This window comes from Strigops habroptila, chromosome 7, assembly GCF_004027225.2.
Source record: "Strigops habroptila isolate Jane chromosome 7, bStrHab1.2.pri, whole genome shotgun sequence".
Classification (NCBI taxonomy): Eukaryota; Metazoa; Chordata; class Aves; order Psittaciformes; family Psittacidae; genus Strigops; species Strigops habroptila.
Genome location: NC_044283.2, coordinates 58,273,270 through 58,299,901, shown reverse-complemented (window position 1 = coordinate 58,299,901; position 26,632 = coordinate 58,273,270). Strand labels below are relative to the sequence as shown.

General features: G+C 40.6%; 1 protein-coding gene across 22 annotated transcripts in view; it reads left to right on the top strand.

The window, feature by feature from the left end:
* ADGRL3 (adhesion G protein-coupled receptor L3) overlaps positions 1–26,632 on the top strand; it is a 515,916-nt gene that overhangs the window by 84,002 nt on the left and 405,282 nt on the right. For all 22 annotated transcript variants that reach the window (XM_030492003.1, XM_030492008.1, XM_030492007.1 and 19 more), the window contains exon 2: positions 4,152–4,218. The gene's annotated coding sequence lies outside the window, so the exon portion shown is untranslated. The remainder of the gene's footprint in view (positions 1–4,151; positions 4,219–26,632) is intronic.

Below are 26,632 nucleotides of genomic sequence, written 5' to 3'. Positions count from 1 at the left end.
TAACAGAAGCGCTCTCTTGCTGATTAACTGTGTGGCAGGAATTTATTAGATTCCAGTTGTGATGCCTTGGAAAGATTTTACTAGTAATCAGTGAAAACTATATCAGATTTATGGTGTCATAACTGGGCCAGGTAGTTTGAAATCTAACCTTTTGTGATATCATTAGTTGCATATAAGTATTTCTACATATGAATGTCACAGGAGGTTTTGACTTTAAATGTTACTGTAGAGATTTGACCATACATAATCCCATTAAAATGGAAAAGTACAAGATAAAACGATCCATTTGCAATTATAATTATGCATATCGAGATTGACCATTCCTTAAAAAATTGGAAGTGCAAGGTGGAGAAGGGCGCTTGAGCAATCGCTCTTTGTTGAAAGCATTGATGGAAGAATAAAAAAATTGATTTGTCAGTAACGTGCACAAAAAAGTATAGGAAGCATTTCCTTGGAAGGTGAAGGGAAAGTAACTTTTTTGCTGTCATGGTTAGCTTTGCTTGGAGAGCCACCACTGGAACACATGATCAACCACAGAACAGCAAGTAACACTATGAACTAAATCTATTTTTGACACTTGATAAAGTGTATTAGTTGATCAGCTTAGTATTGGAGAACCAGCATGGCCTCATGAGTTCTCCACAGAGGAGGTGAGTTTTGTTCTAGCTCCATCAGTGGCCTGCTGTTTGACCTTGAATAACTATTTATTTGTCTCTCTGCCTTTCTTTCTGCTATTCCTTGATTGCCTTGTCTTGGAGTTCTTCGGCAGAGAGATTTCTTTGCATTCTGTTCTGTGAACAATGAAGTCTGAGCCTAGCCAAAGCCTCTAGGGGCATCTCTAACACAAATTATAATTGTTAGCTTTAATCACTTTCATCAAAAGAGCCTGGTAATGGAGGATGGCAATGTGCAAGATTTGGAGAGACCTGTAGGGTGCATGTTAATTAAGTCACCGTAGGTGAAAGTTGCTGATTTGGTTTCATAGGGCTGATGCAGAGATGCTAACACCCAGGAGTGATGTTATGCTGCTCCATATGGGTTTTCATCTCCAAAAGCACAATGCCGGGTGCTCACTGCTCTGCTTGAACAGAACCAGAAACTATGTGCTTGATGCAAACAAGGCTTTTTCACAAGCCTCCTGCTTAAACCTTTGTGGGGTTTTTTTTTGGGTCCCTCTGCCATGAGTAGTAATGACTGAAGCTGAACTGCTTGGCTTTTTGAAGTGAGGACAGTTGCTTAAGGGTGAGCTGTCCCATCTTACTGGATTCTCCTCTCAGCCTTTGCTGTTGCTGAACAGAAAGTGTTTATTATTGCTCTCCCTAATAGCAGCTTCCTTTTTGAGGTGGAGGTGCAACACACCAATTTGCAGATTAATTGCCCTTCTGGCATCTGCTGATGCAGAACAGTATGCCCTTGTCCTATTTGGGTGGATGCATTACTCACCATAGAAGACAGTTTGGAAATATTTAGCCATATGAATGCCAGCAGTCACATTAGTAAAGGCGAGCTGTGTGGAAGTATCTGTTATCCATATAGTGGTAAACACTGCAGATAAAATTCCAGGTGGAGCAAGGGAGAGAAGGTGATTTCCCTTCTCCGTTAGCATCTTATGTGAAACCACTTGCCAGTATGTCCAGGCACAGTACAGTTGGGGAAGAACTGGATGAGAAATGACAAATGCTTTCTGAGAAGAAGTACTGTAGAGTTTAGAGGCAAGCAGGTTAGTCAAGTGTTGTGGAAATCGGTAGAAAAAATGAAAACAATCTTCCCTTGTATATGGGGTAGGCATTGTACTGCTGTGAGTATTAGCCAGGAGTCAGAAGTAAAGCAACATCCCTTTCTTTAGTGTGTTTATTCTATCTTTTAGGGCTAACACCAAATGGCAATAGTTCCTGTCGTGCACTCATTGCCAGTGAGCACTGACTCTCTAGCAAGTATTTTGTAAGATATTTGCTGTGCAGGAATCCCTGTATTGTTCTCTTCTTATTTTAAGAAGAACAACAATTCCCCAACCTACATTTGAATTCTGCATAGAAACGGCATATGGCAGAGGCCAACTCAAGGTTATACGTTTGGCATTTGGGGAGGGAAGGCAAGAAAAAAGAAAGATTTACCAGTCAGTACACTCACATTATGATAAAATAAAGGTGAGCTGGGAGGAGAGCATGTGCTGAATCCTAAAATGGCACAGAAGAGCCATAAACCACTATATGTTGTGCTATCTCTAGCCCTTTATGCTCCAAGCAGAAGTGAAATCTGGGGTATCATAAATGAAACAAAGATCTTGATTTAATTTCATTTAAAAAGCCATTGCAAGGTAATGGGGTAACAAACATTAACTTCTTCAGACTAGGCAAACCACCATTTCACTGCTCTATATTGCTGCCATCAGATCACAGTTATTCTCCAAAAGCCTCTTGGAAGAAGGTAGAGTAGTCTAAACAAATGGCATTTTTCATAGAAATTAAGTATATGGATGCCCTCATGAGGTGTTGCCTGGTCTGCTCTGCACTTGTAAAAGTGTTTTTTCCTACTGAAACTGTATATATTTGATCAGAATCCAAGGCTGAAAACAGCTAACATCTGGAGCTTTTTCATTTGTACAGTGAGAAATAATAGCTGGTACAGAAGCAATTTTGCTGACAGGCAACCTGGAATAGGTCTCTTTTTCTTCCAGAGCATCCATACTTGCCTATTATAGGGAAATCACTCAAAAAGCACCATGTGTGCTGGACTCTCAAGCCTTGTTTTAAGTTTTAATTTACTCGTCTGACTTCCAAGGTTACTGAATGCAGGCGATTGCTCCTTTAGTACATAAATAAGATGAATTATGTGTTGGGGACCAATGCCTCAGCCTCCTTCTTTTCATACTGTAAAGGGAGTATGTGCCAAGGAGTGCACAGAGGCTGGGGTGAAACTTTCCTTTTTTGGCATCAAAGATTAAAGTAGGACCATTATGGATCAGCTGAGCTGTGAAACCAGAGTCCTAGAACCACTTTTGGGCTTTGCAGAGTTTTTAAGGTGTAGGATGGTCCAGGGGTGCCGTGGGACCGTGGCAGTAGGGGGAAAGCTGTGCTGCAGCCCCGGCTGGGAAAGGCCTAGGGAGAGGCCCACTGCTTGCAAGTGAAGCAATTTTCCCCAGTTTAAATAGGGGATCCTCACTGGATCCTATTTTAATCAGGCTTTATAAGTTTTAATTTTAATACACTTCTTCCAAATGATGTGACCTGTGTTCTCCCCTGCAGGTTGTGGAAAATGATCTGGGCTTATAGTTAATCTTCAGAGCAAAATTCAGGCAGGAGTTTTCATTGTCATTTCATTTCAAAATTCAGCAGGAATATTCATTGCTATTTCCCTTGATTTTTATTTTTACTTTTTTATCTATTTTCTAATTGTTTAATTGGGGTGGCATGGGGCTTCACTCAGACAAAACTGATTCTCAGCTTCACTCAGACAAAACTGATTCCCACCAAAGTTCCATCTGTAGAGATCCCAACTGTGAGGAGCAACTTTTCATGTGTAATTAATCCTAAGAAAACCAACACTTCCAGGAGGTGGACCTGGATCTATGCATTTCGTGTTTTTCCCAATTACATTTAGTATCTAACACTATAGTTAGAAGAAAATACTGAAGATGTAAGTGGACAGAGGAAATTTAAGGTGTAACTGCTGGGGAACAGGAATTAACATCCTTGCAATCATAATTTATTTTACATTCTTTTCAAAGTAGGTATTTATTATTCCAGTGCAGCAGCCTCTAAAATCTCTGGTAAATCCTCTAGTATAACAGTAGTTTTTCCAGATCACATTAGAGTCTCTTATGGTGAAGAGATACTCATGTACCTTCACATTTGTTTGATAACTACGTGTATCTCTAAGGTGGTTTTTTACAATTGGCAGTGATAGCTTCCACTGATTTTTCATCCAGCCACTGTTGGCTATGTGCTAGTACTGTGTTCCCATACAAAGATGTGCTTCATAGAGATTAAAAATTCTTTCAGATCTAAAACTCAGATCTGTTGACCAAAACCAGTTTTTCATTGCTGTCTCCTCAAGTGCACGTATAGCAGAAAGTTCATGAGTGCCTAATAAGTCCTCAGGGACAAGTATAAATGTTTTTTAATTTTTTTTCTTACTGTCTTTGTTTCCAGAAATGCTGATTTCAGTACTCTGCAAAAAATAGCATGTGGATTTTTAGCACCTGAAGAACAAGAAAAGGTAATTACTGGACCATATAGTCTAGCCTCATTTGTTAGCTATGCTAAAATATTAAACTGCTTAACGTGATCACGTTGTGTGAGCCTACAGCACCATCTCTGCGTAAGGGTTTTTGTGTATTTTCTGTTACTCAGGCATGGTTGTTTTTGAGAATATTCCTTCATGGAAAAGGGAGGAGGGGAACAAAAGCAGCAGAACATAAAAATGCTTAAGCAAAATTATAGGGAATAACACACTGAGTTTTTGCAGTGCATGTAGACGTGAAAAAGGTAAGAGGGGAAAAAAGAAAATCAAGGTTTATATGTGCCAATGGAAAAAGCTGTGGACTTCACTACATTTGCAAAACTGCTTAGCAGGTGGGCAAGTACTGAAGGAAGTTCAGTGTCTATCAGTGTTACAGCAGCCTCCTCATGTTTCGGTTCCATAGTAACTTGTTGGTTAGTGCACCCTGCCTCAGAGGTCGTGAGCTCCTCTGCTGCCTGCGAGCCTGCTTCTTGCAATCAAGTTTCTTGATCCTCTTGGGTCATGACATTTTGCTTGGGCAATGCAGCTCAACAGGGCTGTGGCTCAGTTGCTGGTGTTAAACAAAATGCTGTTCATCAAACTTTCATGAGCCACTTTGCCAGGGGCTGCAACTTGAAAGACTAGGCTCTGAAAAGCAGCAAGGAAAGAAAGCAGTGCTGCTCTGTACTGCTGCCGTCTCCTGTATTTTTTTCCACCTTCTTTTCAAGGCTGAGAGGCGAGCACTCCTGTGGGACCTTGTGTGGTTTTGCACTTTGCTTCTTTCTGGAAACAAGTGGTGCAGAATTCAGGCAAGGAGGGCATGGTCATGTTGAAGACTGGCGGTCCTGCTTCAGTTGGTACATCCTTCCAGCTGTATGCTGGTCCAGAAGAGGGCTCAGGACCCCACTTCTGCCTTAAAGGCTGTGTGTGGCTTCATTATTACTGTGAATAACCTAGAGGAATCTCCAGGAGCTGAGCCTTTCAGTTAGTTTTTGTAATATTTAATATAATAACTTCAAAGTGAGAAAAGGTATATATGGATGTCACAGTATGGACTGTGACATAGTCCATGGACTATAGACTAAAAAAGGAAATACATAATGTGAAGGTCTGTACATTTGGGTGTAGCAAAGCAAGCATAGTGAGATTTAAAAACACAGATGTAAAAGATACAGGTAGGAGATGTTGCAAGGGTCAGGAAATCTTCTGTGTGAGCATGTAGCATGTTCTTACAAGATAGTACATTTCATTGATTGGGGTTGAAAAATGCATGTGAGTGACATCTTGTGTTCGCTACATCTGTAGTGCCATACTGCTGATGAATAGCATGTACATTTTAGAGGCAGTGTGTAAGCCAAGATGACAAATGCAAGCAAATCATAGGGTAGACCAATGCTGCCTTCTTCATGTATCAGCATTACAATTTGCTGGAAGGCCGTCTTCCCGCCCTGCAAATGGAAGTTCCATCTCAGTCCTCAGGAAGGATGTGGAAATACACTGAGGGCTTAAATTTGCAACTTGCTTTGATCCTTCTGTATTTTTATTTTTTGTAGTGGACTATGCATGTATCAATTTAATGCAAAATTATGATAGGAGAGGAAAAATAGCAGATAGAGGGAGAAGTTCTAGAAGCAAACAAATACTTGATCAAAATGCCTTTTTAGAGAACCACACTCTCCTGTAGTTTGGGCTCACGGTGTTTTGAATTACCTTCCCTGTGCTAGCAAATGGGATTAATTTTATTGGATTTATGGTGTCATTTAAAACTCTGTAAAGCCTTGTGTCACCATCACCATCTCATTTCTCTGCCCTGGGACTCTCATGTTTGGGCACTTAACATGTATGGGAGATATAGGATAACTTTACTGGGGGGTCAAACAATTTATTGCTTTGAGTATAAGTTGGGTTGGTCATGTCAAAAAGATTGAAAAATCCGATTTCTTAAGAATAATGAATTTCCCAAGGTGAATAATGAAAGTTGGTTTAAACCTTTCTCCCCCTCAGCATCCTGGAGATCACAGTAAGATATGATGTGTTGGCAATGAGAAAGACTGTGCTGCAGTGTTGAGTTTCACTGGTATTTCACTGCTTTTTATAAGAAGGTGAAATAGTAATCTCAGTTATCTGTGCAATTTAAAATTATCTCAATTAATCCATCTGTTTGTGTTTATTTATGCTTTTGGTACAGTTGTAAAGAGATTTAAAAAAAAACCCCAGTATTTCTTTTTGCAAGTAAGAAACTAAAAGTACCCCCAGATTTGTCATGGTTAAGTGCTTTCCAAGGACTTGAAACGAAACTACCCGCGCTTTAATGCGATGTGGTTCAAACAGGGGAATTATTCCCACTGGGTCTCTTAAAAGCTGTAGACTTTGTTTTAAAGTTTAAGTATAAGCAGTATTGTAAGAAGATAAGGGTATGTATGTAGGAAAAAGTGGCTACTCAAATTGTTATATTTGATCAATGTGTCTCATTTGTCAGCTTTTCCTGTTCTCTAAGGTGAGGTGGTTGCATGCAACTTTTTTTTCAGCCTGTGAAAGAGATCCCAGAGAGTCATTTAGCTCTGTTGACTGTAATTCCTCCAGACTTCAGCGGCATCCTTTCATTTGGTGCTGCATGGTACTAGGTTGCAGTGGCTGGGCTAGGGATGTATCAGATGTATTTCATTGTATTCAAGAGACACTAGGTGGTCTGAGTGTATGCTGTCCCCTAGGAAAGGCTTTGCCCCACCTTATGAGAGAAGTGATCTTGATGGGAGTATTCACCCCCATGAAATGGGGGGTTTCTACAGGTGGAGTGGATTTCATGCTGTGCAGCTGTTAACATCGGTGGGTGGGGTCCAAAGCTTCAGAAATTGAGACTGTGCTTTTATGACCTGCATGGCCAGGCCAAAGAAAGAGATCCCAAGGCTCAAGGGCATGAGAAGCACTCTCTTCTTTTGTTCTCTGTGTCTTTTTTTTTTTTTTTTTTTCCAAACTGGCTGGCCATGACATTAAGATTTCTAATTAATTTAGAAACCACAGGCAGTTGAAGAGAATGAGCAATGTAATAACAGGGCCATGGGGCAGAGTAAAAGCACATCAATTATTCAGGCAGTCGCTGCTGCTTATTCCCTTCCCGGAGCTGGGCTGGCTGTCAGTGTATGTCAGTGATGCCGCTAATGCCCTTCAGAATTTACATGCATAAACAGTGGCCTTTAAAATCTGCATGAGGATAACTTCAGCATTTCCAATGATAGCTGCAAGCAGCATGCTCTCTCTAGCAAGTACTGGGGGCTCCAATCGGTATTTCGGGTGCCTAGTTCAAGACCAGGATCTTGGCAGGCATGTCCACTGGAAGGCTCTGCCGCAGAGATTTGCTCGTCAAAGAAGTTGACGGGCCATCTGAGTCACGGGAAGAAAGAAACAGTCCTGCTTTAAAATGCAAATGCTGTCTGAGAGTGTTCTCTCTGGGCGAGTGAAGACCAGCATCTCTTATAATGCATCATCCCCTCCTGCTATTTCTGTGATGACCCAAAGCATGTTGTGCAAGGATGCCACAGATGCCATTGGGGCTGGACCCTCTGCAGTTGCTCTGCAGGGATGAGGGGCAGAAAGCTTCCTCCTCCTCCTTGTTGCTGTGTCTTTTTCATATCCTGTGCTTTGGCTTAGCAGTGGGAAAGTTTGAAAATGAGGACGCTTTTGTCACTGTGAAAAACTAGATTCACGGGACTGCAGTGATTGTCTTACATGGTGCATCGCAAAAACTTATGTTATGGATGCCACAGTGAGCAACACTGATTTCTGCATTGAACCAGCAAGAGGTCTGAAAACTGGGAAACCTGCTGGATTTTTCTGCTATAGATGACAAGCAGAGCATGAAACCTTATTTTTGTGGCTGGCTGGTGTGGTTATCCCTACTGCTGGAGGCAGCCACATTGCTTTTTAAAAAGTGAACTAATTTGTGAAGGTGGCAAAATAAAACGAGCCTCACTAATTATGTGTTGTGCTGGCAAAATGACCAGCTTCAGTTCAAAAAACGCTGGCTGTAATTAACGGTGAAAGGCTTTCTTCTCTGATCTGTGTAGCCATTTATGAATCGCTTCTCCCCACGGAAACTTTTAAATCTGTCTCACTGGAGAGGAGGAACAGGTAAAATGGATTTGCTTTAATAGCTGCGGTTGTAACTTAAACACTTGAAATGATATTAAGTATCTTTCTCCATTAGCATTTCATGTTGATCCTGATGATATACCAGCCAAGGCTAAGACAGGATCAGGGTTCATTAAATGGAAGAAACTAAGCTCCGTAGACAAATGCTTTGGCTAAATGGGGCCTTCATTGCACTGAGAACAAGAATGCAATTAGCTGAAATGTTTGTTTACGAAATCTAATTCCTGAGGAGTATCTTCTCAGATTGCCGCTTACATCTCTTGGGCTGCTTTTGTTGCCAAGGCTTGCAGCTTGACGGATTTTGCAAAGCTCGGTTGTAGTATGTATGTATCAAATGGGTCGAACTTTGCATGGTAAAGCTGAACTCAACTGAAGAGCAGGGGCTAAGCTTCAGATGTGCCAGAGTTTACTTGTGTATTTCCCCCACGTATTTTACACTTTACAGTTAGGTACAATTAATAATAATTATTAGATGTTCCAGATATTAAATGGTGTATGTTGAAGAGAAGTTGGAAATTGTGCAGATCGGAGTGTTGCTATCCTCCTGTCCTCCACCTGCAGTCTAAACCAGGGAAGTCGCAAATGAATGCCAGCTGGGTGAAGATGTATGTCTCTCCAGGTATCTGCATGAAAAGCCCTGTCCTTCTGGTTGGTTGGTTAACGTGGACACCCTCAGAAAGTGGTTTTGGCCATCCGCGATGTGAGTCGTGCTCTGAAAATGCTGCTGCTTCTTCTTGGGTTACAGAAGGAGCCAATGGAAAACATAAGGGCTGCGATCTAGATATTAGGGTTGGGGTTTTTTTTCAGGGTGGTTATTTTTTGTGGGTGTGTGGGTGTGTTTTTTGTTGTTGGGTTTTGTTTGTTTGTTTAAACTAAGACCAGTAACATGGTTGAGGCCTTATATTTATGTGAAACAGGAGACAGGGAAAAACTGTTGTAGGGAAATTAAACATGGCTTCTGGGAGCTGGATGAGGAAACTGTTCTTGACAGGAAAAAAACCCGCTCATACCACTTTTAATATTGGCTGTGTATGAAGGGTGGAAGCTTAGGTGCTTCATTCTGTGCCTTCATGTGGATGATGAAGTGCTCATGGTGGGATTCGATTTTGTTGCTGTGTAGGCTTTGTGGAGTGTGAAGGATCAGGTGTGTTTTGAGTGTGTGTTGATACCAACAAAATAGCATGTATTAATTTTAAAGCATGTAATAAAATATTGCTTTGCATACTAGGATATGGTGGCAGCAGTATTTATTAGCTCATTTTCTTCATACTCTGCAGTGGCTCTGCTTTCTTTGCAGTCAGTTCTTGTGGCTTCCTTGCAAATGAATAGGGTGACACTGGGCAAGTAAGCATTTCCTGGACACATTTGCCTTGTGTGTCTGGTGGCACACATTAAACAGTTACCAGAATAATAAAATTTCCTCCCCATTTGCTGAATGCAGGATATTAATGGAATAGTCAGTATAATCTGTTTGGCGATGGCTTATAGTCATGTTAAATGATGGGGAACAGACTAATGAAGACCATCCTACTGATTGATAAGTGTTACAATGTACCAACCCCACAGTAATTGAAATAAAGCTGCTTTTGCCTAATCCACAGAGCAGTAGGCGATGTGCAGGTATATCCACATGCACACCTACTGAGTAGGGCTGCAAAGCAAAGGGTGAGCTCCAGACCTCTAGTACGTTGGGATGGGATGGGACTGCTGCAGAAGCTCCTTACCTCTTGCAACCCGGTAAGTCTGAAAGTCTTTCAGACATCTTAGTCATTACTTGTTAATGAGCTCGTTGCAGTGTTGTGGGTCTTGCTGCCTCCTTCCTTGCAAGTGATGTTCCCCAGCAGCACTTCTCCTTCAGGAGGTGAAATGGGAGTTGCAGGACTTGATGCAAGGGCTTGCTCCTTGGGAGGAGGTACTGAGGTCCCTTGGGATTCAATATTAATACAGCATTTAAAACACCACTTTTTCAGTGTCAACACCGGGAATGAAAATGCTTTCCTTAATTTGAGGTAAGTGTGCCCAATATTACATGCTTATATATGCCCGAGAGTCTATTCTCAAGACAGTACATATCCTTATTTCCTATAAAAGCTAATTGCAATGCTAGGAGATCCTACTAACTTAACAAGATACATGTATTTATGTACTGAGGATTATTTGCTGAGGTGAAAGAAATCCTAAAGGATGCCAATTTCTGTTAGAAATGTATTGCTCTTCCCTGTCCCTTCCTCTTTCCCTGTGTTGGAATTGTTCTGGAAATTGAAAATATTTCATAAGATTGAGGCACACCAATGTAATTGAAGGCAAGCAGCACTTAACTGAGCTCTAGGGGAATTCCTTGTGGAGATGGCTTGAGGCTGGTTTTTTTTCTTTTGCTGCAGGAGAGTCAGTAGAAGCAGCATTGCTGACAGGGCTGTATATATTAAAGGTATAGAAAATGGAAAGCACTGTGGCCGAGGTATCTCCTTTTGACCCTGCTCCACCGTGACTTTAGCAGCCACCCCAGATGCTACCAAGATGTTTGGGCAGATCAAGGGATTTGTTGCCTGGGTTTACCTTGGGATGGAGGAGAGGAGCAGGGGTCAGGATGACTGTATCTACCCCTTCCCCAGCAGCCCTCTCCTCTTGGCATCCCATGATACATTTCCACAGACAATTACACCACTATTAGAAGCTGGGCCTTGAGGTTTGGTACCAGCATTATTTGAATTAAGTCTCATTTAGTTGAAAGTTTTAAGGGCTCTCTTTGCTCCCTTCCATGCAAAATAAATTGGAGAGTTTAAATGCACTGTGTCTGGCTTGGAGGCATTTCCCTGTGGTTTATTGCTTTGCTTTTATTGATGGGCTGTGTTTGCTCTCACACAAACTGATTAATTTGAACTCGACGATTTGTTTTGCAGAATTTGTTTGCTTAGGGGTGAAGGCCGAATTAAGGGGTTTTTATGGGGTGGAAACTTCAGTTTCATAGACTTCATCAGATCTCGTTTCTACTCCCTGCAAAGTTTGTAGAGACTCTGATGAAGGGCCCTTGGCCAAGCTGGGAAGATGAAACCTGCCAAGTAGCTGTAGGGAGAACAGGAGGATACGTTAAATTACAGACAGCTTTTCAAAGTTTCAGAATGTCCTATGGAAGCAAAATGATGGACCCTTTGAAAAATGCAAGATGATCTGATTCTGCTTTTTAATTTCCAAAAATAAGAACAAAATTGGAACAATCAATCCAATTATATTAAAATATGAAGATATGCTAAGTACGCATTAGATATGTATTTTTTCACTATAAATACACCCCCGAGGAATCATTCTATTTTTAAGATGAACTTGGTATTATGATAATGCAAAAGAAGTCTATAATTTGGAATTCCAATTGGAGGTGAAGAAATTTAACATGTCAGCTTCTCTATTCATTACTCCAGCAGTCAAGACTAACAGGCTGTTCCTTCACCTTCGCTGTCAATCATTTAGATAGGCTAATTATGGATTCAGTTAAAAATATATATATATCAAAAGAGAAAATGCAGCAAAAGCAGGTTCAACATACTAATTAAAAAGAAACAACCCTAACAAAAAACAGGTCTGTAAAGGTACATTTAGTCCTATGTTGTATGAGCATCATGGCCAAAACATTCCAACGATTACTCTGGTCTTTCCGGAGGTGCCATATGGACTAAGTTGAGAAGTGGTTTTCCAGTATTTGTGTGTTGGAAAAGAGCTGGTGACAGCTGACAGGCAGTTCTTGTACTGTTGAGAAACACTCACTGACTGGCATTTAAAAGAAAAAAAAAAAAAAAGAGATATAAGGTAAAAGATGAAGTCCTATACTGGTGTTTGGGTCTTGGTTGTCCAAAGGTGGTCACAGATGCTGGAGGAGGGGAAGAAGTGCATTCTGGCTGGGTTGAGATTTCTATTAATTTTAAGCATTAGTTTTTGGAGTTTTAAGCCTTAAGGTCTGCAGTGCAGCACTTCTTTAGACCTGAATTTAGAGGGGACTCTTTAGTTTTAAGATATAGGATGTAATTTCATTGACCTCTGTTCTGCCAGTACTAAATATTCAACGTGCTCCAAAATAATTCCACAGAACTGGAACTGGAAAATCAGATTCCTTATTGAGATGCATAAATATAGTCACAGGTCTAGTAATCTTGTTTTAAAGCTGCAGCATTCCTTTGGGGTAAGTTTATCATGACAAAATATACACAGCCAAACTTAAATATAGTTAACCTAATATGATCAGACTGATTTGGAGCAGAGGTAGGTCAACACTAAGTGCTTTTGAAAATCTCATCCCAGCTCTCTAGAGATTAAGGCTATGAGTGCAAAGCATCAGCCTAAGTCATGCCGAAGAGGCAGAAGGCGTCTTTCTCAGTGGAGAGAGGCTTCAGTTGGAAAACAGGAGCACAAAAACAGACTGGAAGGGTAAGAAAGATCTGCAGCCAGATGGGGAAATACCCAGCTGTGCCCAAGGCACTAGGCTTGCAAGTTAGCCCGCTTGGTTGCATCCGTGACTCTCTGCTACCGGCAGTGTGTGTATATGGGCAGACTCCCTGTGTTTTAGTAGGCAGGAACATCCTCTCATGTTCTGAGCAGTACTGCTGCACCAAGGGAGTACAGGTGAAAACCTTAAGGTTGCTGGCCCAAATTTCTCATTGGTTTCACCTTCTTTTAAAAAAAGGCTTGTTGCAAAGGCAGCATCGTTGGGATTTGTAACATTCACTGGAATCTCACAGTGTGAGAACTTATTTTTGGTGTAACATTTTCATTTCAATACCTAAAAGTCAAGTACTATTTTAGGCATTTGAGTGAGTAGAGTTTTGCTGTTGTACTGGGAAGAGGCTAGAGGGCTTTCCTCTTGTGTATCTGTGAATAGCGCATGCAACTGATTTAGTTAAGGAGTTGAAAAGATAAGGTCTAGAGAGGCAGTGGAAAGAGCATTGACACCCTTTGCACACGTGGCTTCTTACTGAAATAACTGGAGTTGTGTTTTTTTGAAGTGAATCTGAGTTTGAATCCTAGATCATGTAGATGTGATGAGAGATTTGGCTGGATCCAAGCCAATGCAGCATTGGTCCCTTTGCAATCAATGAGGTGACTCATTCTAATACCTCACCGTCAGATGATCTTGCTCATTGCTAGTGCTTCATCCTGCACACATCCAGCCAATGGAGGTGCTTCTCCTATCAGCCATGGTGTCCCGGCGTGAGATGCATGCAGTCTGCTGCTGCCTCCTCTCTCTCAGCGCCAGCTGTGTTATTGCAAGCCCCCAGAAGGCATTCTTGACAGTTTTTATAATGTTTAAAGAGTCACTTTGTGTCCCCTTCTAACTGTTGCAGTTTATTCAGGTAACAGACTGATTTTACAATGAAACTTTCTCTTGGACCACATTTGCAATTTTAATAGCAATTCCTGCTATAAAATAAAAAAAAATCTAGCATAAGCAGTAAGTTTAGACCTTAAACTGCAGCAGTGCAGTGCCTTTTGGAAAAGTACACGACTGCTTTACGTATAACATGTGCATGAGTTAAACCTCCTGGGCTGCTTTCCGTGATCAATGGTTTTATACAGGAACACACACATCTCTGTAGGTGTATCTAAACCTATTGAGGCTTATCCTTTGAGACTGACTTTTGCACGTCCATCTTATACAGAGCCTGCAAAGGACTGGAAAGACATTTTGTTGGCATCTCTGTATCCCAGGACTGGGCCTGACACCTACATGTAAGAAAAAAACCCTGCAAATGCTTAAGGTAGAGGATAGGAAAAAAGCAGCACATTGAGTAAACAGATGGGGTGAGGCAGCATTAAGGGCAGGATGGTTATGGTAAGTGCATTGTGCAGAAGTCACAGTACATCAACTGGCTAATCAGTGCTGAATGATTTGTGGGCTTCTCAGTAGAGGTGAGTTTTAAGGAGGCTTGGAGGAGAATGGTGTCATGGCTCTACAGATTTGTACTCTTCACCTACAGAAAGAAGGACTCTGGGAAAAGGGTGAAGGCTATTATTTCAGTGCTGCTTTTCTACATATTGTTATATATTCTTCTTTTTGTAATGTATTTTTTCTTTCTTTTTTGTAATTCTTTTTTCTTTACATTCTCTACAGAGTCTTTCCGATGAGACGGGGTGGTTGTGGGCCCAGATGCCAGATGCTGCAAATGCCATTTTTTAAACCAGCTAGGAATCTAGCCTGATATTTAGCAGTCACTTAGTACTTTCATCTTCAAAGTACTGTGCAAACATTAATTAATTCTGCTGGGGAGCACACAAGAAAGGGCTGCTGGAATAGTTATGCAGACTGCAAAGCTGGGAAAGATGGCAAGGACAATGTTGCTAGGCTTGGGAGGTTTATACTTACATACATAATTTGGCAAAGGGCCCCACAACAAGGGATTTCATAGGAGAAAAATCTCCTTTAGGTGCCTGTTTTTAACACTGAGCAGGTACTTGGTGTTTCCAAGGGGAGAGGGTTCCTCCCTGCAGCTGCTGCCTGTTTATGGAGGTGGGTGACCTGGGATTCCTGTGCCTGCAGCCACCCTTTCAGATGGGTTCAAGCTGGCAGAGACAGTAGCCTCAAAAGCCAGGCAAATGCTCTGCAGGTGCTCAGTGCTGAGGTAGAGAGAGGCTGTGTAGAAGTCAGGACTGCAGTTGCATGCTTTTCACTTGGAAAATGTATAAACTGCCTGTGGCACATGCACATTTGGGGATGCACAGTGCTCTGTTCTGCAAATACACAAAACCATTTTGCCCATGCAAATGTTGGCTTTGGCAGGAGTGAAAAAGCACAGTGGAGCTGCAAAAAGGACCATGAGAAAGCCTTTCATCTGCTCTTAAGGACACTCTCAGGAGCCTTCAGTGTGGGCAACAGTAGCCTGTGCCAGGGTGGATGAGGAGTACTTGCACAACCCCTGCCACTGGCTCTGCACAGGCAGGAGGAGAGTGGCAGCTAAGGAGCAGCAGCAGCACATTTCAAGCTGGCTTGGTTGGCAACATCTTCCAGCTGCACGCCTAACTCCGCCTGGCATAAGGCGAGCAACACTTTGAGACTTGCCTGGAGCACCTCTTTTGAGCGAATACACAACTTCACAATATTCTAACACTGAATCCACTCAACCAGTCCTTATTAAAAGAGACCTTTAAATGATCACATTGACTGATGCTGGATTATTAGCAGTGAACCACACAAGCCTTATATGACTTGAGTAATGTTGTATTGACTAATTCCAGGTCAAACTAGGCATCTAGGGGTGAGGAGGTATGCGATTTGTTGGTATTATAAGGGTTAGTTGGAGTGAGTAGCACTGATGGGACCAAAAGGGAAGGCAGAGGAATGCTTGATAACAGAAAATAACATGTCTGTAAAGACATTTTGGTTGTTGGATATCTGTCGGGGATTGGACGCAAATCTGTGCTTTGGTCTGAGAGGCGATTGGGGGTGACATGTCTTCATATTGAGTGGAAACAGGCCTCTGAACAAAAGACAGATTCAGGTTGACAGGATGGGAGCTGGGTTTTGGCTTGACTTTGCTGACCTTGCTCGGATGAGAAGGCGGGGGGAAGCTTTCAACTGCTCGCACAACTCATTTAATAGCACTTAACGCAATGATAATTTTTAGAAGCTCTGGAAATGCATTTAGAAAAGGTAAATTTCTTTTTGCTTTGGCAAAATAGGAGGCTAAAATGTTCCTGACTATGGGTTTGTGTTCATTGAGATCCATAGGTACCTACTGATAGTTTTTCAAATTTATTTTTCAAGTTGGTGAGTTAAGGAGCCAAGGAAAGAGAGATCGCGACCAAGGCAGTTACTTTTCCATGGACCATGGTCTATGCACTTAAGATAGTAAAATTTTATCTAGAGCTGCAGAGTTTTAATTTCCACTCTTCCTAAGACTTCAGTAGATTAATATGCTCAGAAATATTTCTTTTTAATCTCAAGGTATTACCATGCCTAGGTTTCCATGAAAGGCAAGGCTGGATCTCTTGAGGCTCACAAGCTGTAACCAGAGATGTTTATATGAAATTTTAGTGTTCCATCATATCATACCATCTCAGGAGTGAAAAAATAAACTTAATGAACCTAGATCAGACAGATATGTGATGAAGTCCCAAAGAAGAGAGGATTTGCAAGTAGCTGTGATTTTGCTGTGTGATTTTAATTTTATGGGCCCCTGTTGTTCAGTGTTTTCTGCAGTGTAACTAAGAGTTGCATTAAATATTAAACAAATGGTGTGATGATTCATAAAGAGGGTCATGAGCTCCATATGTGAGTTAGAAATTTAATCTCCAGCTGGTTCCACTATAATCCATGTCATATGTCCGGAATCAGAGAACTCCAATGTCTTTGAATAATTAGTTAGTGATCAAAACGGGGGGGGGGGGAAGATTCCATTGAAACCATTTTCTCTTAGAGAGGGCTGTTTCTTCAAAACAAAATTGCTTGTTAAACCTTGTCAGCTTTAATGGCATTTTCTTTTGAGTGGAAGTAAGTCAAAAATAATTTGGAAAATGTCAGAATGTCATCTTGATATTTGCAGAATTGATAATTTTTTTAATGTAAAATGACTTTCATTTAGTATTGTAATTCTTACTCTGTTTTAATAGGAAAAGAGGGAAGTGAGGCTTTTTCTTTTCATTGAATGTAACTTATTTTAAGTAACATAAAATGACTTTCTTTCTAGAATATTGTTTCACAAAAAAAGAAAACTTGATTAACCTTTTTTCTGATAACTATATATAATTTTAATACTAGTTCATCTTAGGGGGAAAAAAAAAAATTAAAAACTCCAAGCCTTTTCTTTCGATTAGGAAATTGATTTTTCCCCTACTTCCCCATGGAGCCCTAGAAAAATACCTGTCAGCCATTCATCTGTGAGACAAATATGCTGAGGTTTTTCCCAGGCCTTGCAGAAATGCGTCTTCCTCTGCATGACAATTACAAGGCAATGCTGAGGGATACCATGTGAGTTAAAAACTTGCCTGTCCTTTATAGCATTTGCTCACAACGCAAAACACACACACACAAACTCCAGTGCTCATCCACAGGCTTCCCCAAGAGGTTTTTCTGTTCTGTACGTGCCTTTCAGCCTACACACGAATGCATGCATAGAGTTTATATGTTGGCTCAATTATATCTTGACTTTGAGCTATAAAAAGGTTTCTGTTTGGGGAATTTGGAGACTAAGTATTGAATCTAGTCTCCAGAAGTGCCGTGGAGGCAGTGGAAGTGCAGGCCCTGTTGCAGTGGGGTAGGTTTGTTCGTGCATGGCTCTAATTGAGGAATGCTGCTGTTGCATTTAGTCGGTCAATTCATGACACGTGCCTGAACTTAAGAAGCAGGCATATGGATGAACACAGAACTGAAGTTTTAATGCCTATAGTGTCTATAGACCTCTGAAACCACAACTGTACTTAGTGTCTTATGGATGAGGGCTGTCTTTCTTGCTGTGTGGCTTGGATCTTACCACTTTGTTCAGAAAGAAGTAGGGTGTGATATCATCTGATGACCTGTCCCAGGGTATTGACTGCTTAAAATAACAGAAATATGGTAGATTTGAAGGGGGGAAAGGGGGGGAGAAAAAGTAAGGCCCAATTCAAAAAATTGGAAAAAAAAAAAAAAAGAAAAAAAGAATCTACTTATCTGTGTTAAAAATATGCAGTTAGGGAAGCATGCAAATGGTTACACAAGCAAATGGTTACACAAGCAGAAGTTTGGTATCTAATTGTAAATTAGATAGACAGCTGCAGGATATCGATAGACATATGGCAGGAATGTAAATAGTTTGCTCGTACTTTAGTGACATCCTGGAAAGCTGCATGTAAACTCTCTGAAGTGAAGAGAGAAGAGATGATTTCCTAGGGAAGATAGATAGTTTTTGAGAGAAATAATGCTAATAAATAATCTGTGTCTGTCTGGAAGGCAAAAGTTTTGTTTTGGCACTCACTTATAAAACAACCTCTAATCAAACTGTATTTTCTTGTTTGGCTGATGAACAAATAAAGCTGGTGAAGGCACTGTTGTATTGCATAGCTGGAGCCATTGTAGATCAGAGCTAGCTCCTCCGTGGGACCTGCCTGCTGATTTCAGCATAATCTCTTGGCAGATGCTTCGTGTCTACCAGGATTTAGGGAAGATGACAAAGAGGAGGGTAAACAATTGAGTAATTCAAGAGGGAGTGTCAGATTCCAGAATGTAAATTCATGTGTCATTGGCCAAAACTCCTTGTTCTTCCACCAAACTGAATGTAAGACTTGCCTGCATACCAGCTGTAGGGGTTGCCGCTATGTATAGCAACCTTTAAAATAATATTTTAGTGGAACGCAATACTGTGAGGCACTAATTTTGTCTTATTTTGCAAGCCAGCAAAGCTGTCTAAATATTTAATGCTCTTTTGTTGATAGTTGGCTTTGTATAAGGTGATACTATTGAAGCCATAAAAATTCCCAATCTAAGAATAGCTAATGTTGTTCTCATATCATCTAAAAGTTACAGCATGAGTAAACCTTGAATAGCATGGTTGATTTCTGGGTGGGTATCTAGTGACTTACTTGACTTCTTAAAAAGTTCGCAGTGGGCCAAATTCTGGCCCTTTTGAGGTCAACAGTAGCTATTCCAGTTTACTTTGTTGGGCTCATGCATCTGCCTTAGGGACAGATTTCAGTCCCATAGCTTGTTAATTGTAATTTTAGTGAAAGGGCCAGATTTACTTAGCAGCTTGATGTAATTTCTTTTTTTAATAAGACAATTTCTGAAACACGCAAAGAAGCTTTTATGGAAGCAGTGAAAGGGGAGCGAGGAAAATCAAAGGAACTCAGACATGAGTAATATTTCAAAAGTACGTTTCTTAAGAAAGTTTTCCTTAACTATCCTTCAAAGATGACATGATGGAAAATTTGTGTATTAATCAACAGTGCTGTCTCTCTGGCTTAAGATCAGGGTGTTTTTTTGAATGAAGACTTAACATCTTGTTCACTCTACAGAGAATTTTTGGCATTCTAAAACTCTAAGTAACCATAAATTAGTTAAAGTTCATGGAGGATTAATATGAAAAGAAGAACACTTCAAATGTTGTTCTTAAAGAGGTAAGCTTAGCCTGTGTACTCATAGAGTTATGTCATTGGTATATCCTTACCAAATAATTCCAGTCCCTGGAATCAGCTGACATACAAATATACTATAGGGTAGTTTATTACAACAGAGCTTGAGAATTGCAAAACCAATTTTCCATAGAAAAATTACTTTAATATAATCTGAGTGCCATGATTTGGTTCATTTGAAATCCTCTAAGTCAAGCTGTTTGCTGATGTTTCTATCAAGACTCTGTAATTCTACATTTATTTATAAAGGCCTAATTTATAATAGAAATTATGCCCAGTGCTTGTAAATAAGAAATTGTAATATTTCTTATGGGGAGTGTGTGTGCGTGTATATTTAACCAGATATTTTTCCATTTATGAAGTAGGAAGGAGTGGCTCTTATCAACAGTCACTGTTTTCCGAAAGTTACTCTAAGAGATGAGATCTCTATTTTCTCCTTTATCGCAGAGCATTTCTGATTTTGGTTTGCAGCAGAGAACCTTGCAGTCAGCCCATGGCCATAACACTGTGGATGTTTTTTTACCTTGATTAGACTTTGGTATTTCGGTAGCCCCCAGCTGGTTTCTCGAAACACTTCCATATTGGTGTTTCACTCTCAAAATAATAAGTTATGCCCCTGTTAGTTACAGTGGCACTTTTAGCATTTTAATTGCAGGTCATTGGCATTTTAATGACTCTGCAAGCTCATTTCTGCTCCAAACTGGAGTCTGGAGAACAGCATGATCCATGTTTGAAATTATTTGCAATGGGAGAGGTACCTGTTAGCATTGGGTTGTTTTCTGACTGTCCGAACCTTGGTAGATGTTAGTGCTGGATGCTGGAAGCTAAATAGGTCAGGATTGTTAAGTGGTAAAATGTTTTCTTCTTATGGAAAAACTGGTTAATATTTCAGTTTGTGACTTTCTCTGGGAAGGCTAGATAAAAGTTTGTAGAGGTAAAAGAAGCCTGATGCTCTCTTTTAGTCTTACAAAGCCGTAAGTAACTATGTTATTTTCTACTATATGATTCTGCATTTAACATGGTTAAATCGAGTGCAATAAGTGATGAATCAGGCCCTGAAAGGGTGCTTAGGAATGAATTCCTAAACCAGCAAAACCTTTTTTTTCCCCTGCTCTAGATGGATGGAGCATCCTCCATGGGCTTCCCTCTACTAAGACTTTCCCATCTTCCCAGTCTCTTGCTTTCCGTCAGCGTGGATATTTGGATCAGTATCTCCTGTCTTCTCTTTTCCTATCCCTAACTTCCTTCTCCTCAAATCTGTCTCCTTCTTGAGTCCCAGGTGAGACTGATAGGCAGCTCTGTGGGAAAACGAAGGGTTTGCATGTGGTTTTGTTTGAGCAAACCCATTGCTGATTACTACTTGCTTGCTTTAAAGCCCTCTTAGGTGTTCTTCGGTGCTTTAGCAAATATGTGATCACTATGTTCTTCTGGGTTTCTGTTTCTCTGTCTTTCTAGTCTGAGTCCCTTTAGCTGTGCCAAATGGAACCACGTCATCCCAGGAGCTTGTAGGTCCCTATCCCATCAGGAGGATTCCCTGGCCATGGTAAGGAAGGTGCTCATTGGCAATGAGATGAAACATCTCTGCAAGGAGATGCTCATTTCTGCCTCAGCTCCAGCCATGTCCCATTGAGGCAACCCTAAGGCTTTTGAGCTGAAACTGTTTTCTGATAGCTGAAAGGTGGAAAGGGAAGAGGATTTGGCTGCTGCAGAAAATGTCAACTTGTTTTTTGAGGGGTGTGAAAAATCAAAAAGCGAGACCGCTTATAGTATAGATCATGCAGAAGAGTTTAATATCATCACTCCAAGGCTGGCTTACTCTATCCTGAGCTAGGTGGTTCTTCCCAAGTACTGTGTGGCTTCCCCCCAGCTGGCTGAGCTCCTTACCTGACTGCTTTCCCCAAGATGCCTTACAGTTGTGTGACTTCCATGCTACCCAATGGTAGATGAACAGAGATGTTTTATCCAGGGAGCATGGGCTAGAGGAGAAAATTGAGCATTTCAGTGTCTACTGTAGTGGGCAAACTGATGATAAACTCTTTCCAAGGTTGTTTTGACTTGTTTTCAATCTCTTTGAAATAATCCCTTTATGTTTCCTGGTGGGGAATTTTGGTTTTGCTTAATACTTTCTCGGAGTTTTGATGAAATGTCAAAATTTGTGGAGCTTTTCCAGCTAGCTCAGTTTTTGCCCTTCTGGAAAGACCAGGGTGGAGAGAAAAAGTCAGAGGGACCTGTCTTACCTTTTTGCAGGCTGAAGGCATCATTTCTAGCTAGAAGATTAAGGGCATAAAACTTTTTCAGAAGAGCTTAGCATTCAGAAACTGCCGTTATTCTCGCTATGTGTGGCACATTTTCAGAAATTGTCCCTGACTAGAGAAGCTGAGAACTTCTAAAAACTTATCCCTGAATTATTCTACCTATTTTAAAAGCTTGGACTTACTTTCTTGGATAATATACCAACCTGCTAAGAGAGATAGAGAGAAAGAAAAAATAGAAAATATCTCCCCACCTCCCCCTTCCCCAAGTATATAACTGTCTGCAGTGCTAGCTCATGCTGGCTGGTTGTCTTGATTAACTTATTTTCTGGATTGATATAACTGAAGTTTGCATATAAATTACATATTTACTAATGTACATTTTTCTTTTCCATTGCGTTGGATTGACAGAGTCTTCACCCTCTGGGCTCGCCATGTTTCACTCTCTTATGTATTGAGGAAAGCTCAAAGGTCTTTCCCGTACTTATTCTCCATTTTAAAATGAAAATGTTAGATGCTGAAGTTGAGCAGTGCAGTCTTCTTTAATGCAATATGCAGTTTGCACTCAGATCACTTGCTCCTGTGTATAATTTATACATGAATCATGAATTACATTTGGATCCTCAGGAAGAGAAAATAAATTGGGTAGAGCCACATCCAATTATGTAATGAATTCCTCACGGTAAAATTTACGGTGGGGATGTTGCAAAGTGGAATGCTGATAAAAGATTTCTGAAAGATTTGTTGCAGTATCTCCCAATAAAAATAAACCTCAATCCATTTTAGGCATAGAAGAGCCATTTTGATTCAAACAATAAAATATTTAAAGGTGCATGGGATTGTTTTTCATTGTAGCTTAAGTACCGGTGCATAGCTTAAGGAGGAAAAGAAATACTTTGATACAGCCTCACCAAACAAAAGCTCTTTCCCAACATGTCGTAAAGAACCTGCAGTATAACTCCTTTTTTTAAGGGTCTAAAAGCACCTTCTAGGCTACAGCTAGCAGATCATATTTTGAGCAGCTATTTCTTGACCCTGGCCTTGACTTTTTTAAACATGCTGCTGAATCCTGCCTTACCAGGCAAAACGGGGCTCGTGAGCTTGTATAAAACAAGCAAGCAACCAGTGGCAGTGCGAGAAACATTGATAATTTCACCTGTGTTTGTGGCATTGATTTCTTTTAATAGCTTCTTATTTGCATTTCCTCCCACATGTTTCTCCCTGTGCCTTGACCTGTTGCTTTTGATTCATTTTCAGTCGATACTCAGATAGCCTGGGCGTGGGCTGTATTGTGCAGGTGTTCTTCTGAGCAGGACACCCATTCCAGTGGGGTGTCTTTCTTCAAAACCCATAACATGGCTCCTAAAAGCTGCATATTGGTTGCAGCCAAAGGGTGAGCAGGTGGATACGTCCACACCATTTGTATTAAATGAATCTCCTTTTGATGCTGCAGCTCATGTTAGAAAAAAAAATCATGACAGTGACCAATGACTTGTACCATATAGACATCAATAGTTATTAAGGGAACACTTCCCTTTCTTTGCTCTAGATTTCCTGCTTCAGCAAATCTTCATGCTACTTTGTACCAAGAATCATGCGTCGGTGCTGTGAGGAGCCAGCTCTGGCGTGGGAAGAAGGGTAGAGGCTCCCAGGAGCTTTGCTTAAGCCACATGCTGTCGTCAAAGCTTAGGTTTTATGAAACCAGAAGTCCAAAAAAGCCATTTGAATAAGGAGGGTATTTTATTTTCCTAGATGAGTAGAATACTTCAGCAGCTCCTATGGCTTAATACCATTTCCTTGGTTAATTTATCTATCAGATTGACTGCATGAAGTATTGAAGCACACCTATGCAAGGGAAGAGCCTGGGACTTGCACTTCTAACTCCTGCTGGTTTTCAGAGGTTCCCATGGTGGTTTTAATTTTGCAGAATTCTTTAAGGGTAAATCTTGGCACTCTTGCAAGCTGATGGTGGGAGGTTTGCCATCATCTTCAACAGGCTGAGAATTTCCCTGAATAGGATTAAAAATATGTGCCCTGATAGTGTTCAAGTTTAGACTGAGAAAGAAAACACCCTGACCTTACGTAAAAGCAGCCTTAAACTGACAGGGCAAGAGCTCTTGCATGGTCTGATGTCACCTCAACTGGCAACACCCACATAGTCCTATGAAAGAGGGTGCTGGCTTATAGGGATCAGAAATTCCTGCTGCCCCAGTCCCCACATGGTTATATGGAAATGTGCAGGAGTTATGGTTGGGGCAACCTCAGAAGAGGTTTCTAACCAGAGAGGATGATCTAAGCGGTCATTTAGGTGACCATAATCTGTGGTTTGCATCAAGGGAACATTACTAAACATTTGCATGGAGGAACATTAACAGACCAAATGGTATGTCTTCTGATGTGCTTTTCCGAAACTTAAACTAAATTATTCTGTTTCCCTACAGTTCCTTTGGTGATGACACAAGTCCAATTTTATCCCATCAGATCAAAGCGATATTCAACAGTTCTTCAATATTTACCCTGTCCTAATTGAACTGAATCATGTACCAAGTGATTTTCAAATGGGCAGGTTAGAGTGGAGCTGATGGGAGCGGGATGCTTATGCTCACAGCTCTGCTCAAACTATGAACTTGGTGAAAGTGTTCTGAGTGAATGCTCTTTTGCACATGAAAAGCCAAAACAAAGTCAAGCCAAGCTGTATGGTTCCTGTGAGTTTACAGCTTTCCCCATAGTCTAAGCTAAGCAAAACTTGATTTTTTCTTTTTTACAAGTGCAAATTCAAGCTGAGACAATAATTAGCAACTTGTTTGTTTGTCACCTTGAAGGAAGAAAGGTCAAATATAGTCAGCCTGAGAAGAACTTCTTTGCCTTTCCCTCTTGACACGTTTAATTAGATTACTCATGTAATGTAGAAAAGAGATAGTACTTTGAGTATGGCAGTCAGAGTTTGCTGGAACGGCCTATGCATGTAAGACTTTCTTGTTTTGGTTTGTTTTTTTGCCTCTTTTTATTTCTTGCTGGCTTCATAGCCCAATTTGTAATTTTTCTGAAAAAAGTGACAAGTTTAAACAATTAACCCTTCTTGCAGACAATAGGCAGGTTTTTTTCCTTTTTGAGACAGGAAGGCTATAAATAAACACAACGTACAAATAAAAAGACTGCTTTATAAGACAGGCAAGAGGCATGTTAGAAAATGCCCAAAATGAAAGTCTTACAGTTTTTTGCATATATCTGTATCTCTCTATATATATTTCTTCCCAGAAATACATATATAAATGGTGAAAATTGACTAATTATTTCTTGGTTTTCACAATATTTTTTCATGTGCCTCTCCTGGTTTTGTTTCATTTTGGTTTTTTTTTCCTTTTTTCTGACCCAGAGGACAGGCTTGATAGATAACTGGAACTGTACATGTTAGGCTGTGAGCTCGATTCAGTGATTTTCATGACGGGAAGCAACTGTTAGGAGGAGAGAGGCAGCATTCATTGGTGGGTTACAGACGAGGCTTGCTGCATGTCACAACAGCTGAAAACCCCTGGACGGTTTGGGGTTTTTTTTTTTCCCTTCAGTCATGTCCTGGTACATTGGAGTTACAGCTGGGAGCATGCTTCCCTTGTTTTCTCTCCTGTGGTGCAGCGGTCCCTCTGCCTGTGTAGGGATGGTCACTGATTTTCTTTAAAGTCCCAATACAACTCCTCTCTGTGCCCAATGGATTGAGGTACCCTGTGGGTATCTTTTACCTACACGTATATACTCGTGAAATGTTTCAAGTATGTTTCAATGCACATTTAAACCAAAAAAAAAGGAGGCTGAAACAGCAGAGTGGATTTGCAATATTACCTGTGTCATAGTATTAAAACTGAATTTTTTCTGAAATGTCTTTCCCCTGTGTGCTGTCCCATCCATTTTATCTTCCAGACAAATGAGTTCGTAACCGCTTCAAATCCAGGTCTTTTTGCTGTCATAACTTTACTCGTAATGCAAAGCCCCAGAGGGGATTAGACAACCTGAACATTTCAAATTTTAAACTTACTGAAGTAAGTTTTGAGTTATAAGTAGGGAGAAAAAGCCTTTCTCAGTAATTTTCAAATCAACTTAGTATCTGCCCACCATACCTTCCTCTGTGCCTCCTGCAGTAAAACTGGGGGGTTATTTTGGTGAATATGGAATGAAAGCCCTTGAAGGGAAAAATCGAAGTCTAGAAATGCCAAGACACAAGGAGAATTTTTCAGTCTCCTGCATGGTGAAATGCTCATGTGGACCATAACCAGCATCTTGCAGTCACTAACTGCACTTTACTTTTAGACTGTGCACCTAAACTTGCTGGATATAAAAAGGGGAGAGTTGAGGGTCTCAGGATTTAAATCATAGAAGCCATACTCCCAAGCGGATACCATTTTACAAAGGTATCAAAAGCCAGCAGATCAACTTGTTCATGGCAAAATGTGGTTGGTGGCAAGTTGCTTAAGAAAGAAAGGTAATTTTTTGAAGACTTTATTTCAGTTTGAATACTTAAGTCATGTCTCTGAGGATGCAGAGGTGTGAAGAATTGATTGTTTCTCCAAAACTTCTTCAGACATGTAGCAGTACGTGGTATCAAAAATTAAGACACATACCCTAGCAAATGCCCATGGGCTGGAGTCTATAAAAATGAAGAGAGGAAGACAGATTTACTGTCACACCTGGAAGAAAAATTAAAAAGAAATCTTAGAAAATGGGAAAGGCAATAATGGGCTTACTGCAGTCAAAAAGTGCTATGGGGTGGTTTTGTGGGTTTTTTTTTTTTGTTCTTGCTTTTTTTTATGGTGGAAATATATCAATTTATTTCTGCACAACACATTTGCATTCACATTGCTTAAACACACCGTTAAAATAGCAACTCAAAAGTCAATATTATATTTAAATGTCAAACGATTGAGATTTCAGTT